This window comes from Dendrobates tinctorius, unplaced genomic scaffold (genome assembly GCF_039654945.1).
Source record: "Dendrobates tinctorius isolate UK_male_01 unplaced genomic scaffold, ASM3965494v1 ptg000254l, whole genome shotgun sequence".
NCBI lineage: Eukaryota > Metazoa > Chordata > Amphibia > Anura > Dendrobatidae > Dendrobates > Dendrobates tinctorius.
The window spans coordinates 28,770,544-28,784,918 of record NW_027361921.1 but is presented as its reverse complement, the minus strand read 5'-3'; positions in this window follow the sequence as shown (position 1 = coordinate 28,784,918).

Here is a 14,375-nt window from a genome sequence, read left to right as displayed (position 1 = left end):
CTTTACTTTTGGAGAAAATTTAAAACATTCATTATTCAATTGGGCCCAATAGCAAAAAGCAGCGGTTTAAATGGACTCTCACATTTCTGGGTAGTATTGTGCAGGATTGAAATTTTTGACGTTTTTCTACTCCTCTCATGAGCCCAAACAAGACACTAGAAGGATGAGTTTGCAACTTCTTTACTTTTGGAGAAAATTCAAAACATTCATTATTCAATAGGGTCTAATAGCTAAAAGCAGCGTTTTGAATGAACAATCACAGTTCTTGGTAGAATCGTGCAGGATTGAAATTTTTGATGCTTTTCTACTCCTCTCAACAGCCCAAACAAGTTTCTAAAAGGATGAATTTGCAACTACTTAACTTTTGGAGAAAATTCAAAACAGTCATTATTCAATAGGGACCAATAGCAAAAAGCAGCGGTTGAATGAACACTCACATTTCTTGGTAGAATCATGCAGGATTTAAATTTTTAACGTTTTTCTATTCCTCTCACGAGCCCAAACAAGACTCTAGAAGGATGAGTTTGCAACTACTTTACTTCTGGAGAAAATTCAAAACTTTCATTATTTAATAGGGCCCAATAACAAAAAGCAGCGGTTTGAATGAACTCTCACATTTCTTGGTAGAATCGTGCAGGATTGAAATTTTTGATGTTTTTCTACTCCTCTCATGAGCCCAAACAAGATTCTAGAAGGATAATAATAATAAATAATAATAATCTTTATTTATATAGCGCCAACATATTCCGCAGCGCTTTACAGTTTAACAGTTTCAAAACACAAGTCATAAGTAACAACGCTAACAATACAATAATTAAAGCAAAATAAGACGAAATAAGACGACCCTGTTCGTGAGAGCGTACAATCTACAATGAGTTGAGGGAGATACAGAGTACAGGTGTGTATTTACAATGGTGTATTTACAATGAAGGTCCAGCCATTTTGCAGGAGTGAAGGATGGATGGAGATAGTGAATGGGCTACGCACGCACACTTACACAGAGAATGACTTTGATTAGTGAATGTGATAGGCCGCTCTGAACAGGTGTGTTTTGAGGGAGCGCCTAAAACTATGCAAATTGTGGATAGTCCTGATTTCTTGGGGTAGAGCATTCCAGAGGATAGGAGCAGCACGGGAGAAGTCTTGGAGTCGGGAGTGGGAGGTACGGATTAGTGCAGAGGTTAGTCGAAAGTCATTTGCAGAGCGCAGCGATCGGCTAGGCCGATAGACAGAAATGAGAGAAGAGATGTAAGGGGGTGCCGCACTGTGGAGAGCTTTGTGGGTGAGAACAAGTACTTTGAAATGGATCCTATAATGAATGGGCAGCCAATGTAAGGACTGGCGAAGAGCGGACGCGTCCGAGTACCGATTACACAGATGGACGATCCTGGCTGCTGCATTGAGTATGGACTGGAGAGGGGATAGTCGAGTGACGGGGAGGCCAATTAATAGAGCGTTGCAGTAATCCAGGCGAGAGTGGATCAATGCAACAGTGAGGGTTTTTGTTGTTTCCATAGTGAGAAAAGGGCGGATTCTAGAGATGTTCTTTAGGTGTAAGCGGCAAGAGCGGGCAAGGGATTGTATATGGGATGTAAAGGAGAGATTGGTGTCAAACATAACACCCAGACAGCGCACCTGCTGCTGGGGTGTTATTGTGGTACCACCCACGGAGAAGGAAATGTCAGATTTAGGGAGGTTAGTAGACGGCGGGAGCAGAAGAAGTTCAGTTTTGGAGAGGTTGAGTTTCAGATAGAGAGCGGACATGATATTGGAGACTGCGGACAGTCACTGGCGTTCTGTAGTACAGCGGGGGTAAGGTCGGGGGAAGACGTGTATAGTTGTGTGTCATCAGCATAAAGATGGTACTGAAAGCCAAATCTGCTGATGGTCAGTCCAATTGGGGCCGTGTAGAGAGAGAAAAGAAGGGGGCCAAGGACTGAGCCCTGAGGTACCCCGACAGCAAGAGGAAGAGGAGATGACGTGGAGCCAGAGAACAAAACACTGAAGGAGCGGTCAGAGAGATAGGAAGAGAACCAGGAGAGTGCAGTGTCCTTAATGCCTATTGACTGGAGCCTAGAGAGTAGGAGATGGTGGTCAACAGTATCGAAAGCTGCAGATAGGTCAAGAATGAGCAGAGAGTGGTCACCGTTACGTTTTGCTGTCAGAAGGTCATTGGTCACTTTGATGAGTGCAGTTTCAGTCGAATGTAGGGGGCGGAAGCCGGACTGTGAAGGGTCTAGAAGGGAGTGAATGGAGAGGTAACGGGTAAGGCGGGAGTAAACTAGGCGTTCCAAAAGTTTAGAGATGAAGGGGAGATTGGAGACTGGTCTGTAGTTGTTTGTGCAGGATGGGTCGAGAGCAGGTTTCTTTAGTAGTGGAGTAACGATGGCGTGTTTGAAGGAGGATGGGAAAATGCCCGAGGAGAGGGAGAGATTAAAGATTGTAGTTAGGTGGGTTGTGACGACTGGAGAGAGAGACTGGAGGAGATGTGAGGGAATGGGGTTGGTAGTGCATGTAGTCGGACGAGAAGAGAGGAGTCTGGAGACTTCTTCTTCTGTTATGGGATCAAATGTGGAGAGTGAGCCAGGGGAGATGTAGGAAGGGATGGGAGTCACAGCACTTGGTGGTTGGGAGCAGATTTCTTGACGGATATTATCTATTTTTTCTGTAAAGTGGGAGGCCAGGTCATCAGCACAAATGTCTGTGATAGGGGCTTGTGCTTTTGGCCTGAGGAGGGAGTGAAAAGTGTCAAAAAGTTTCTTGGGGTTGTTGGCTAGTGAGGAGATCAGGGTGGTGAAGTAGGTCTGTTTGGCAAGGTGAAGGGCAGCGTTATAGGTTCTTAACATAAATTTGAAGTGGATGAAGTCTTCTGGTGTGCGGGTTTTTCTCCATAGGCGTTCAGCACTCCTGGAGCATCACTGGAGAAGTTGAGTTTGCGATGTGAGCCAGGGCTCCTTTACTCTGTGTTTGGAGGTTCTGAGGGTGAGGGGAGCTACTTGGTCAAGGGTGCTTCTAAGAGTGTCATTGTAGTGATGAACAGCCAGATTAGGACAGGAAAGAGAGGAGATTGGGGACAGAGATGAGTGTAGGGAATCTGAAAGTGTCTGAGGGTTAATAGCTTGTAGATTTCTGACTGTGTGGTAGGTAGGAATGAGCTGGGGTGGGCGAGGATTTGTGAGCATGAAGGAGAGAATGTTGTGGTCAGAGAGTGGAAGCGGTGAGTTGTTTAGGTGGGAGATTGAACAGAGCCGGCAGAAGACCAGATCAAGGGTGTTACCGTCCTTATGTGTCTCAGAGGTTGAAAGCTGTGAGAGGCCTAGAGAGGTGGTTAGTGATAGAAGCTGGGATGCAGATGTGGAATTAGGGCTGTTAATGGGGATGTTGAAGTCTCCCAGGATGAGGGTTGGTAGTTCTGAGGAAATGAAGTGTGGCAGCCAGGCTGAAAAGTGGTCAAGGAAGAGGGTGGGTGAGCCTGGGGGCCGGTATATGACCGCTACCCTGAGGGAGAGGGGACGGAAGAGCCTGATGGTGTGGACCTCAAAAGAAGGGAATAAGAGTGATGGGACTGGGGGGATGACCTGGAAAGTGCATTGTGGGGACAGGAGTATGCCAACTCCACCACCAGGTCTGTTTGTGGGTCTCGGGGAGTGAGAGAATGGTTTGAGTTTGGTTTGGTTTGGTTTGAGAATGGTTTGAGAGAAAGTTTGGTTTGATTTGGTTTGAGAATGGTTTGAGAGAAAGGATGAGTTTGCAACTACTTTACTTTTGGAGAAAATTCAAAACATTCATTATTCAATAGGGCCCAATAGCAAAAAGCAGCGGTTTGAATGAACACTCACATTTCTTGGTAAAATCGTGCAGGATTGAAATTTTTGATGTTTTTCTACTTCTCTCAACAGCCCAAACAAGTTTTTAAAAGGATGAGTTTGCAACTACTTTACTTTTGGAGAAAATTCAAAACATTCATTGTTCAATAGGGCCCAATAGCAAAAAGCAGCGGTTTGAATGAACACTCACATTTCTTGGTAAAATCATGCAAGATTGAAATTTTTAACGTTTTTCTACTCCTCTCATGAGCCCAAACAAGACTCTAGAAGGATGAGTTTGCAACTACTTTACTTTTGGAGAAAATTCAATCAAGCGGAAGCCTGTTTTTTTTAGATAGGGACCGTCTCCCTGTACAATTTAAGACCAGGCACGCTAAGATCCCTTGAATTTCTGGGAAATTCTGTGCTAAAATCATCGGCGGTGTCAGGAGCTGCGGGAGCCGATTCATAACTGTGGCCGCCTCCTCGACCCGCCGCTGAAATTTGAATACCGCGGTCATCTGCGAACTTGTATCAGACGAGAGCCTGTTTCATTGGACCTGGACCTTTCCCCTGAGTATTTTGAGCCTAGCCACGCCAGGATCCGTTAATTTTTCGGGAAGTTCTTCATTAAAGTCATCGGCAGTGGGAGGTACTGAAGGAGCCGGATCTTGTCTGACAGCGGCTGCTGTTCCCGGGACCCGCCGTGAGTTTCTGCTGCAACGGTCACGTGTAGCTTGTTTTTGTGGATCTGGCCGGTCCCTCTGGGCTCTTTGGAGTCAGGGGCGCCGGGTTTAACTGGTCTTTCAGTGAGAGACGGGCTGGAATTGTCGGCGGTGTGAGGATCTGCAAGAACCGGCTCCTGAGCTATAGTTGCGCCGGCTTCCTGGACCCGCTGTGTTCTTTGGCTCATCGTGGTCATCTGCTACTCCGGATCAGGTGGGGGTTTCTCCCAAGAGCTGGGGCCTTCTTCTGTGGGGTCGGGGACTTGAAACGCAGGGTCCCACTGAATAAATAGGAAGTGCTGAAACAAAGTAATCGGTGGTCTGGGGATCTGGGCGATCTAGTTGGTGAGTGACAGCTGTTGCTGTCTTGTGGTCCTATCGCAACTCTAAAGATACTGTAGTACTCTGTTGTGGGGAGATTGTTTCTCCCCTCCTAGGTAGATCTTCAGGATCATTACGTTCTTTGCTATTATTTTGTGGCCTTGAATCTTGAGTGGTGTCAGGGGTCAAAGAGATCATTTTAGGCCGATTCTATGTTGGATACCTCTCTTCTGGGGTGGGATCTGTAAAAGTACTATTTTCTGCCACATAGGTTACTCGGATCTAATCTGTATTTGACTCATATTTATTTATGAAAAGCTCTGGTTTATGGGTTCTCATTTTCTGAACCATATTATTTTTTTAGAGTTAATGAGCTTCCAAGTAGAGTAAAAGCAGTATAAAGTAGAGAGTATTGAGTATTGTTTAATCCCAAGTATTTTTCTTAGAGTTGGGTGGATATATATAAATAATGATTATCTCTTGAGCATAAAGAGGTATCTAATGCTAATTATTTAGTTACTCTATATTCTATATCCTAACTATATATTTGATACTACTCTTTAGATAATTATTGTCTACTCATTTAGGAGGTTTTTTCACTACTGCTGTTTGATCATTTTTAAAATGAGTCAGGGAAATACTAAACCGAAACAACAAAGGGACAAATCTGGATCACGAAAAGACACTACTAAATTAGATGAGGCCATGCTTATTAGTCCTCCTTCTTCCCCGAAATCTCCCAGAATTTCAATTGATCAAAAAGGAGATGTAAATACGTTACTGCTACAGGAGCTCGATAGTATCCAAACAGAAATGGATATCTCTGCTGCTAGTAGACAAATTAAAAGGAAAGGGAGTAATAAAGGAGGTAAATCCGTTTTATCTGAATCTGATGAGGAGTTTTATGAAAGTTCTCCTTCTGAGAGTCCAGACAAAAGCAGGCCCAGGTTGGAAAAAAACATTCCATTAGAAGATGACTCAGTAAAATCTCTTAAAGAGTTGATTGTGGCTATGGATAAAAAATTAGAACTTACTCTTAGTAAACATACTGAGCTTTTGCAGTCTAATCTAAATTTGATAAATACCAGAATTGATAAAAATGAAAAAAAGATAGAGACCCTGGAAAATTCTTCAGTCTCTCTGCAAAAGGAACAAACGAATACTCAAAAAGAGGTACAATTTTTGCGTAACAAGGTGACTGATCTTGAGGATCGTAGTAGAAGGAATAATATCAAAATAAGAGGTATCTCAGAAAAAATAACTCAAAACAATCTACAAAATTATGTCAAAGAACTTTTAGCTAAAATTCTACCCTCTATCCCGGACTTAGAATTAATGATAGACAGAATTCATAGACTTCCCCGTCCAAGTTCCATATCGCCTGAACTTCCCAGAGATACAATTTTAAGGTTCCATTTTTTTTCTACTAAAGAAAAGCTTCTAAATTATCTTAAAACTAATAAACAGTTTCCTCAACCATATGACCACATTAAAATATTTGCTGACCTCTCTAAAGAAACAATCCAATTAAGAAAAAATCTCAATGAGGTCACCACACTGTTACGAAAAAAAGGGATAATATACAGGTGGGGTTTCCCAGTTAAGCTCCTGATTAATCATGAGGGAAGAGTTATTTCAATTCTCTCTGTTCAGGAGGGAATGACTTTTATTGCAACATTGAATAAAAAGGGAGGACGGCCTGGATGATTCCAAGGAATTATATTTTGTTATGTCTCCATATTTTAATTTGCAGAGGTCCCGAGAGGCTTTCACGAACTTTCCCAATTTAGGAAGTATATCTGCAAGTTGCAGAGTCTTCCTCTTTACTTTACTTCAATTAAGTTTGGAATTAAGATCAGCTTTATTTGGCGAATACGACAAGTTTGCTAAATCCATGAAATCCAATTACTACTCGTCATTTAACAAGCCAACAAAACTTATGGCCCAAAAATTTAGGGCAGTTAGAATTAGAAGCAAAATTAATAAAATTAAATATAATGGATCTCTCTTGGAACACCCTAAAAAATTTGTTGATGCTTTCGCAACTTATTATTCCTCGATATATAACCTTAAACTTAATGCGGATATTCCACAGCCCGAAAGCAAAGAGCTAGATAATTTCCTTTCTCCTTTAGATTTACCAAAGATTAGTCAACAACAGTTGTCTAGTCTTGAAGCTCCATTCTCTGAGGTTATGGAGGCCATCAAGTCTCTTAAAAAGAAGAAATCACCTGGTCCTGATGGTTACTCTAATGAGTACTACCGAACCTTTGCCTCTATTTTATCTCCGTATTTATCCCAAGTGTTTAATGAAGCCACTCGGGTTGGTGAATTCCCACCTGAAATGCTGCGAGCCAACATAATTGTAATACCTAAACCTAAAGGAGATCTAGAGTTGGTGAAAAATTACAGACCTATTTCCTTAATAAATACGGATGTAAAAATCTTTTCAAAAATCATTGCAAACAGATTAAAGAAAATTCTCCCCAATATAATTCATAGGGACCAACTTGGTTTTATTGAAGGACGTCAGACAAGTGATGGTACAAGGAGAACATTCAACATTATAAGTTTTATTAAAAAAAAGAAGATTCCCTCTCTCCTCCTGGTTCTTGATGCCGAAAAGGCCTTTGATAGAGTTAGTTGGGATTTTTTAATAGCCACTTTAAGAAAATTCGGCTTTAGTAATAATGTAATAAAGATGATTATGGCATTATACACTTCTCCATCTGCAACGGTTTATGCTAATAACCATATTTCCAATCAAATTCTAATTACTAACGGCACCAGACAGGGGTGCCCTCTGTCTCCCCTTTTATTTGCTTTGATAATGGAACCACTAGCAGAAGCTATTAGAACCAAAGCAGAGGTACAGGGAATTCAAATAGGTGATAATCAGCTTAACCCCTTCATGACCCAGCCTATTTTGACCTTAATGACCTGGCCATTTTTTGCAATTCTGACCAATGTCCCTTTATGAGGTAATAACTCAGGAACGCTTCAACGCATCCTAGCGATTCCGAGATTGTTTTTTCGTGACATATTGGGCTTCATGATAGTGGTATATTTAGGTCAATAATTTTTGCGTTTATTTGTGAAAAAAATGGAAATTTGGCAAAAATTTTGAAAATTTTGCAATTTTCAAATTTTGAATTTTTATTCTGTTAAACCAGAGAGTTATGTGACACAAAATAGTTAATAAATAACATTTCCCACATGTCTACTTTACATCAGCACAATTTTGGAAACATTTTTTTTCGTTAGGAAGTTATAAGGGTTAAAAGTTGACCAGCAATTTCTCATTTTTACAACAAAATTTACAAAACCATTTTTTTTAGGGACCACCTCACATTTGAAGTCACTTTGAGGGGTCTATATGGCAGAAAATACCCAAAAGTGTCACCATTCTAAAAACTGCACCCCTCAAGCTACTCAAAACTATATTCAAGAAGATTATTAACCCTTCAGGTGCTTCACAGGAACTAAAGCAACATGGAATGAAAAAATGGACATTTTAATTTTTCCAACCAAAATTTTATTTTAGCATCAGTTTTTTCATTTTCACATGGGTAACAGGATAAAATGTATCCTAAAATTTGTTGGGCAATTTCTCCTGAGTACACTGATACCTCATATGTGGTCATAAACCACTGTTTGGGCGCACGGCAGGGCTCAGAAGGTAAGGAGCGCCATTTTACTTTTTGAATGTAAAATATGCTTGAATGTTTAACGGTTGCCATGTCTTGTTTTAAGAGTACCTGTGTGCCTAAACATTGGAGCTCCCCCACAAGTGAGCCCATTTTGGAAACTAGACCCTCCAAAGAACTTATCTAGATGCATAGTATGCACTTTGAACCCCCAGGTGCTTCACAAATTGATCTGTAAAAAAAAAAAGTACTTTTTTTTCACAAAAATTTTATTTGGCCTCAGTTTTTTCATTTTCACATGGGCAACAGGATAAAATGGATCCTAAAATTTGTAGGGCAATTTCTCCTGAGTACATCAATATCTCATATGTGGTCATAAACCACTGTTTGGGCGCACCGCAAGACCCGGAAGGGAAGGAGCGCCATGTGACTTTTTGATTGGAAAATTAGCTCCAATCGTTAGCGGACACCATGTCGCATTTGGAGAGCCCCTGTGTGCCTAAACATTGGAGCTCCCCCACAAGTGACCCCATTTTGGAAACTAGACCCCCTAAGGAACTTATCTAGATGCATAGTGAGCACTTTGAACCCCCAGGTGCTACACAGAAGTTTATAACGCAGAGCCGTTAAAATAAAAATATTTTTTTTCCCTCAAAAAATAAATTTTTAGCCTGTTATTTTTTATTTTCACAAAGGTAACAGGATAAATTGGACCCCAAAAGTTGTTGTCCAGCTTGTCCTGAGTACGCTGGTACCACATATGTGGGGGGGACCACTGTTTGGGCACACGTTGGGGCTCAGAAGGGAAGTAGTGACGTTTTGAAATGCCGACTTGATGGAATGGTCTGTGGGCGTCATGTTATGTTTGCAGAGCCCCTGATGTACCTAAACAGTGGAAACCCCCCACAAATGACCCCATTTTGGAAACTAGATCACCCAAGAAACTAATATAGATGTGTGGTGAGCATGCTGAACCCCCAAGTGCTTCACAGAAGTTTATAACGCAGAGCTGTGAAAATAAAAAAATATTTTTTTTTCCTCAAAAAATTATTTTTAGTCCACTATTTTTTATTTTCACAAGGGTAACAGGATAAATTGGACCCCAAAAGTTGTTGTCCAGTGTGTCCTGAGTACGCTGGTACCCCATAAGTGGGGGGGACCACTGTTTGGGCACACGTTGGGGCTCGGAAGGGAAGTAGTGACGCTTTGAAATGAAGACTTGATGGAATGGTCTGTGGGCGTCATGTTATGTTTGCAGAGCCCCTGATGTACCTAAACAGTGGAAACCCCCCACAAATGACCCCATTTTGGAAACTAGATCACCCAAGAAACTAATATAGATGTGTGGTGAGCATGCTGAACCCCCAAGTGCTTCACAGAAGTTTATAACGCAGAGCCGTGAAAATAAAAAAATATTTTTTTTTCCTCAAAAAATAAATTTTTAGCCTGTTATTTTTTATTTTCACAAAGGTAACAGGATAAATTGGACCCCAAAAGTTGTTGTCCAGCTTGTCCTGAGTACGCTGGTACCACATATGTGGGGGGACCACTGTTTGGGCACACGTTGGGGCTCAGAAGGGAAGTAGTGACGTTTTGAAATGCCGACTTGATGGAATGGTCTGTGGGCGTCATGTTATGTTTGCAGAGCCCCTGATGTACCTAAACAGTGGAAACCCCCCACAAATGACCCCATTTTGGAAACTAGATCACCCAAGAAACTAATATAGATGTGTGGTGAGCATGCTGAACCCCCAAGTGCTTCACAGAAGTTTATAACGCAGAGCCGTGAAAATAAAAAAATATTTTTTTTTCCTCAAAAAATTATTTTTAGTCCACTATTTTTTATTTTCACAAGGGTAACAGGATAAATTGGACCCCAAAAGTTGTTGTCCAGTGTGTCCTGAGTACGCTGGTACCCCATAAGTGGGGGGGACCACTGTTTGGGCACACGTTGGGGCTCGGAAGGGAAGTAGTGACGCTTTGAAATGAAGACTTGATGGAATGGTCTGTGGGCGTCATGCTACATTTGCAGAGCCCCTGATGTACCTAAACAGTGGAAACCCCCCACAAGTGACCCCATTTTGGAAACTATATCACCTAAGGAACTAATCTAGATGTGAGGTCAGCACTTTGAACCCCCAAGTGCTTCACAGAAGTTTATAACGCAGAGCTGTGAAAATAAAAAAATATTTTTTTTTCCTCAAAAAGTGATTTTTAGCCCACTATTTTTTATTTTCACAAGGGTAACAGGATAAATTGGACCCCAAAAGTTGTTGTCCAGGTTGTCCTGAGTACGCTGGTACCCCATATATGGGGGGGACCACTGTTTGGGCACACGTTGGGGCTCGGAAGGGAAGTAGTGACGCTTTGAAATGTCGACTTGATGGAATGGTCTGTGGGCGTCATGTTACGTTTGCAGAGCCCCTGATGTACCTAAACAGTGGAAACCCCCCACAAGTGACCCCATTTTGGAAACTAGACCCCCCAAGGAACTTATCTAGATGTGTGGTGAGCACGTTGAACCCCCAAGTGCTTCACAGAAGTTTATAACGCAGAACCGTGAAAATAAAAAATCTTTTTTTTCCACAAAAATAATTATTTTAGCCCCCATTTTTTTATTTTCCCAAGGGTAACAGGAGAAATTAGACCCCTAAAGTTGTTGTGCAATTTTTCCTGAGTACCCTGATACCCCATAAGTGGGGGTACACCACTGTTTGGGCACACGTCGGGGCTCGAAATGGAGGGAGCACCGTTTGACTTTTTGAACGCAAAATTGGCTGGAATAAATGGTGGCTCCATGTCGCGTTTGGAGAGCCCCTGATGTGCCTAAACAGTGGAAACCCCTCAATTCTATCTCCAACCCTAACGCCAACACACCCCTAACCCTAATCCCAACCCTAATCATAACCCTAACCACAACCCTAATCCCAACACACCCCTAACGAAATCCCAACTCTAACCCTAACCACAAGCCTAACCGTAATCCCAACCCCAACCCTAATCCCAATTCCAACCCTAACCCTAAATTCAACCCTAACCCTAAATTCAACCCTAACCCTTAGTCCAACCCTAACCCTTAGTCCAACCCTAACCCTTAGTCCAACCCTAACCCTTAGTCCAACCCTAACCCCTAGTCCAACCCTAACCCCTAGTCCAACCCTAACCCCTAGTCCAACCCTAACTCCTAGTCCAACCCTAACCCCTAGTCCAACCCTAACCCCTAGTCCAACCCTAACCCTTAGTCCAACCCTAACCCTAACCCTAACCCTAGCCCTAACCCTAGCCCTAACCCTAGCCCTGGACCTAACCCTAATGGAAAAAAAAAAAAAATATTTTATTATTTGTCCCTACCTATGGGGGTGATAAAGGGGGCGGTGATTTACTTTTTATTTATTTTGATCACTATGAAAGTTTATCATAGTGATCAAAATAAATGAATGAATCTGCAGCGTTGCAGATTCGATTCGGCGCACTGCGCATGCGCCCATCTTGCAAGATGGCGGCGCCCATGACGCTGGACGGCAGGACACCGGGACGGATAGCGGGAGATCGGAGGCACAAAGGAGGGTGAGGGGGTGATCGGAGGGTGAGAGGGGATGATCGGAGGGCTGGGGGGCGGAGAGAAGGCGGGGGGGCAGATCATGACGGCGGCTGCCGATCGGTGCCGTCAGACGGTGGTGGCAGCCGATCGGTGCCGTCAGTCGGTGTGGGGGGGGGTCGGGTCTCGGTGTCCAGCCATGTCCGATGCTATTTCAGCATCGGCCATGGCTGGATTGTAATATTTCACCAATTTTCATTGGTGAAATATTACAATCGCTCTGATTGGCAGTTTCACTTTTAACAGCCAATCAGAGCGATCGTAGGCACGTGGGGGCTAAGCCACACCCCCAGGTGTTAACTCTGAAGGGTCCTTTGTGTGCGGGTCGGGTGACCTTTCAGTGACCCCGGTCACCCGACCCGCAGGGGGGCTATTTATAGCATGACGCCTACGTAGGCGTCATAGGTCGTTTGGGCACTGCTTTTCATGACGCCTACGTAGGCGTCATAGGTCGTGAAGGGGTTAAAATAGGCCTTTTTGCAGATGACGTAATTCTTAGCTTGTCGGATCCATTGAATTCTATAAAAGCAGTTTTGCCAATTTTTGAAAGCTTCTCTAAGGCTTCCTACTACAAAATAAATGAGTCAAAGTCCAAGATTTTAGATTTTTTCTTAGATGACTTAACTGTTTTGGGTATTAAGGTTATCTCCCAGTTTGAATGGGAGAAGGAGGCCATCTCATATCTGGGTGTTTCAATCACTAGAGACTTTCAGAAAACGGTCGAGTTTAATATGCAGAATAGAACTAAAATTTCACAAAAAGAGTTGATTAATCTTTCAAAACATGAGATTTCTTGGATAGGAAGAATTGTCTTATTTAAATTATTTACCTTTCCGAAAATCTTTTATATCTTTAGAGCGATTCCACTGTTTATTCCTTTGAAATATTTGAGAAAACTACAATCTATTGCTAACAAATTTATATGGGGTGGGAAGAGAGCCAGGGTGGCTTCTCATGTATTAACAAGAGGTAAATTGGACGGCGGCCTGGCACTTCCCAATTTAATCAACTACTATTATTCTAGTTTGATTAAACAGTCTATTTTTTGGATTAATACAAATAATACCCCAGCATGGGCCGAAATTGAGAGATTACAAGCTAAAAAGGTTTCGTTGCTAAGGTCGATCCTGGACTGCCTCATGTCTTCCACTCCAATACAATACAATTCTCCAACAATTTCTGCCACTCTAGAAGCGTGTAAACAATTGGCTAAACCTCAAATTCAGAAAAATAAAAAATTGAGATATGAACAGCTTAACAATGTTTCTTTGAGTTTTTTTGGTTTGCTAATAGACAAGGAACTACCAACTTCTTGGAAAAAATCTAATATTAAACTAGTAAGCGATCTACATAATGGTAAAAAATTTAAACGCAACAGGACCTTAATGACTCAATATGGGTTTTCTTCTCCGGATTTAATTCTTGTTTTTTTACTAAAGAAATATATTTTGAAGTTCTTGAGAAGGAAATCATATATTACAGAGGCAACTAGCCGATTACTATGTAATTCTGAGAATAAGCTTTACTGGAAAATGAAAAATATTTGCGAGCTTTTAAATGATCCTGAAACCTCGGAGAAAACACTATTTATGATAAATTGGGAGAAAGATCTAAATGTGCAGATCCCTCTAGAGCAGTGGAAACAAGCCTTTCAACTCACGTATTCATCCAACATATGTGCTTCCTTGCATGAGTCTTTTTACAAATTAGTCTCTAGGTGGTATTTTACCCCTATGAAACTAGCCAGAATTTTTCCAGGCAGGTCTCCCGATTGTTGGAAAGAATGCGGCTTTCCAGGTACCTTGCTACATTTATTTTGGGAATGCCCTAAGATTAAACCGTTGTGGTTAGAAATATTTAGAATAGTTGAAACATTGACTAAACAAAAAATTATTATATCTCCACAAATGGCATTATTGTCTATAGGTATTGATGTAATCCATCCTTCTCACATTCCAACGGTTATTCATTTATTTTTGGTAACTAAGAATGCCATTGCATCCTTGTGGAATGAAAATGCAATTCCAAAGGTTAGCGACATTTTGGATAAAATGTCGCTACATTACTCATACGAGAAGAGTCATGCTCTGGCGAACGATTATTTTACAAAATTTGATAAAAGATGGAAATCTTGGGTGGATTTCTCCTCTAGTAATAATTTGGCCTAAACTCTGTCCATTCTCCTTCCACTGTATAATTAGCAAAATAATATATAACAATTTTATAATTTGGTTGAATAAATATTATCCTCTAATAGAAACAGTATTACGATTTTCAT